The following is a 4,047-nucleotide window of genomic DNA, read 5'->3' on the forward strand; positions in this document are numbered from 1 at the left end:
TTTTGCAAAATTAAGAGTCAGCAGCTGACATATGAGCAACACATCCATAATCCAGCACGGATCTCAGGAGTACCAAACCTATTTTGGAGAGAGAACCTGCTTACACATCACTTCTGTCCTGCCAACCAGCCAAGTACATGAATCATATTTTTTTTTACATTGATCAAAAAGTGTTTCAACATGTATGGTCAAGTGATCATCACTGTTATCGAAAAACAGGCCGGGCAGGAAAATTGGAAGCGTGAAGATCGCCCAGTGAAAAGAAGGAGCATTCCCTCGGCCAGGTGGATGAGGACTTCTGCCGCTGTCAGCCTTTTTTCTGAGAGGAGAAACTACTCAGCTCATCAGGTCACACCAAAACTAATAGTCAGTGTAAGATGGAAAGCAATTAAATGTCTTTTATTGAAAAATGACAACCTCAAGCAACATTTCAGGATCAGAAACAGAAAAAAAAAGGAGTAGTGTTTCACACGTACAAGGAATTTGCTTTGGTGGTAAGGTGCTAGACATAGACACACATACAGTTGACATAAATACATCTGGAAATATATAGTTAAAAAGCAAAAACAAGTTGTATAGGAATGTCATGAGAATACAATAACAATATAAAATTGAATAAAATAGTATTGACATGTGCTGAGATATTCGTATTATTTGCAAGGGGGAAGTGTCAGTGGAGGACCGGGGCCTTGTTAATGAGGCTAGCTGCAGAGGGAAAGAAGGTATTTCTGTCGCGAGAGGTTTTCGTCTTGATGGACTTCATTACCACAGAGGGCAGGGTGATGGGTCTGAAGTCATTTAGTCCTGTGGTCCTTGGTTTCTTGGAGACAGGGATGATGGTGGATGCTTTAAAGCAGGCAGGTACATTGCATGTCTCCAGTGAGGTGTTAAAAATGTCTGCGAACACCGGAGACAGCCGATCAGCACAGCGCTTCAGGGCGGATGGGGAGACATAGTCCGGCTCAGCTGCTTTACAGGGTTCCTGCCACTGAAACAGTCTATTGACTTCCTTCTCTGACACGGAGAAGGTAGTGGGTGGAGTGAAGTGCAGCTGAGGGCGAGCATGTGAGCAGAAACAGGATGCGATTGGTCTATGTACACTCTGTGACATCCAGCCTCTTCTGCTGCTGCTGCTGTACAGTTCTGGCCAAATTCTGTAAAGAATAAATAAATAATAGGAAGAAGAAAACAGTAAAGTTAGCGTTGAATAGGGGTGGGTAGGGGGGTAGAAGATGCTACACAATATAAGTCTCACATCAGCTGCTCAGAGGATTCTGCTGCTCGTAGGCTGAGAGGTTGGCAGGTCTGTTAGGATCCTCTTACGGTTGCCGTTCGGACTGTAGACAATGCGTGTTGTTGGCACCAAACAACATCAATCCTTTTACGTTCCTCATCTGTACCTGGATCAGGAGATAACGTGGCTTCAGCCGGAGGTACGGATGCTTCAGCAGCTACGCAACAGAGCTCCTCTCTCTGGGGTTTCCTACCAAGCATCTGGGATAAAAACAGAGAATAAAAATGACCATTAAGACTGGCTGTATACTGGCAGCGTGATGCATGCTTTGAGAGCAGACAATGTTATGGTTTATTTCACCTAGATGCATCCCACGAGTGTCCCAGTTTGATCTCAAGAGGTATGTCAACTACAGTCCTGGCATGTTACCTATTATTTTCTTGCTGAAAAACACACAATCTGAAAGATTGGACAGCAGTCCTTTGAAGGAGATGACAGAGAAAGTGCACCGGCGATTTCTCCATTTTTCCTTCTCAGGAAAAAAAATGACACACGGTGTGTAAGCTAAAGGAGTCCAAGCTTTGAGTCTTATAAAGGCAACCGTGTTTTAAAGCCACGTGGAACTGCTACACATCTACATGTAGCTGCAATGTATGGGAATTGAAATAATAAATGATGTAGATAAAGTATTACAAGTGTCAGTTCTTGTTTAAACCCTGTGACAATGTGCTATTTTTCCTGAAGGTTATGAAAGTTTGAGAATGTGATAGTGACGACCTATGCTTAGACATGACGATTTGAAGTGGGGGGGAGCAAAATGGCGGCAAAGTAAAAACAAAAACTGGAAATGACGGGAATCGAACCAGGGAGCACACGCTTGCCGGCCCAGCGGCTCTACCCAGTACGCCACCAATTCCAGCCGACATATGAAAGGCCAAAACATATATTTGACATGTAAAACGGTCATGGAACGTTCCACCCACGCATGCGCAATGTCCTTCTTCTTGCTACAGCTAGAGTGGCTCCACTTCTTCACTCTTTCATTCTACTTCTGTGTTTTAGGCTTTGGAAAAACACTAAATACCTCTTTTTATTTCATTTACTTTTTTTCTTTCATTGCAAACCAACACTTTTCTCAGCCCCTACAACCACTCAACCCAGCCAAGGCTGACCAGTCAGCCCGCAACTCACCATGTTTTCTCGGACCGGAAGCCAAAGCTGCTGCATGTCTTCGTCTCCTTTTTAAGCGGGAACTGCAGCCCACAGACAGCTGCAGTAAAGGGGCCTTCAAGTAGCCACCATCGTTGTTGTTCTTCGTCTTCTTCTTCTGTCCATCGGCGGCAGGCAGACTAGTTTAAGGGTGCAATACTGCCATCAAGTGAGCTTGGACTGCAGGACAGAACTTTCTTCAGACAAATAAAGTCTTTTCAAAACATTTCATTCTCAGTAAAAAAGGAAAACATGCTTTACTGTTTCAAATCGATTGATTACATTTTCTTGTTACATACCTATTTATCATATTTAAGGAGTCAATGAGAGCAGTAGGTTCAGTTCTTAAACAAGGGATTACTGAACCTTGGTGTCCTGTTCACTGCCGCCCCCCCTATTAGCAGCCCTTCTTTGAATGTTATTGTTGGAAGATTTGAACACAAATTATCACTGCTTGGTTAAGAAGTTTCTTTATCCTTATGAATTATCATTAAAATACATTTTCATTTATTTAGTTTGGTCAACTTTGATGGAAGTGGTTTGAATACATTTCACATTTATCTTGAGTGTTTTATGAACTAATAAAAAGGTGTGTTCAGAGAGCAGCTCCTTTGAGAGAAGGAAGTCACTGATTAGCAGCAGACTGTCTCTCCCTGGCCAGCCAAAGATAACTTTGACTCGCTTGTGTCTTCATTGCATACCTTCTCTGAATTTATCAGTGTGTCTAACTCTGACAGTTATCTAGATATGTTCCAGTATCACTGACATCCCAGGGTTCTTGTCATCCTGTGTTCATAAACGCCTAACGAGTGACTTGATTTCTGACTTATTTCATGGAATTTGAATGGCCTACTCAACTCCTTCTCTTCTATCAGCTGTAAAGCAAATGAATTGCTAGCAGTTCAACAGAATGAATTCATAAACAACCAGTGTATTTTAAATGATATACTCTACTTCTGTAGATGGAACATTCAACCCCGCTATGTGGATCCTTAGAACCATCCAGTCAACACTAACACTGAATATGGGTAGTATTTATCAAAGTAATTGTGAACAAGGCAACACCATGCGTCTACTTGCCCTTTAGTTCATTCTGGATATTAAATTATACATGTAAGTAGTGGAAAAACCCAGGGAGCGATGGAAGAACGTGGGGCTCGAGGGCTATATTGTGAATGATCTACTCCTAAGCTGCCAGCAGTCATTTAAGATGGAGGCTACAAGAGGTATTGCCACATGCCACTGGAGACTGGCTGAATCTGTCAGCACCATTTCAGATCTTCTTAGTGGCACATCACCCATTTCCACCTGCCTTGCCGATACTGACCATGTTCTGAATGTTCCACCACATGTTTTCAGGGCCTAAGATTGCAAGGCATCTAGGTTTTTGCAAAATTAACAGTCAGCAGCTGACATATGAGCAACACATCCATAATCCAGCACGGATCTCAGGAGTACCAAACCTATTTTGGAGAGAGAACCTGCTTACACATCACTTCTGTCCTGCCAACCAGCCAAGTACATGAATCATATTTTTTTTACATTGATCAAAAAGTGTTTCAACATGTATGGTCAAGTGATCATCACTGTTATCGAAAAAAGGG

The 4,047-nt window shown here is 42.5% G+C and overlaps 1 long non-coding RNA gene across 1 annotated transcript; it reads right to left on the bottom strand.

The window, feature by feature from the left end:
- Positions 1-422: 422 nt before the first annotated feature.
- LOC124859430 lies at positions 423-2,578 on the bottom strand. The gene is made up of 3 exons (XR_007036095.1): positions 2,426-2,578; positions 1,256-1,494; positions 423-1,154 (listed from the first exon to the last, which is right to left on the bottom strand). It is a non-coding gene; the product is annotated as an uncharacterized LOC124859430 (long non-coding RNA).
- Positions 2,579-4,047: the final 1,469 nt, after the last annotated feature.

The sequence above is a fragment of the Girardinichthys multiradiatus genome, chromosome 22 (assembly GCF_021462225.1).
Source record: "Girardinichthys multiradiatus isolate DD_20200921_A chromosome 22, DD_fGirMul_XY1, whole genome shotgun sequence".
Lineage (NCBI taxonomy): Eukaryota > Metazoa > Chordata > Actinopteri > Cyprinodontiformes > Goodeidae > Girardinichthys > Girardinichthys multiradiatus.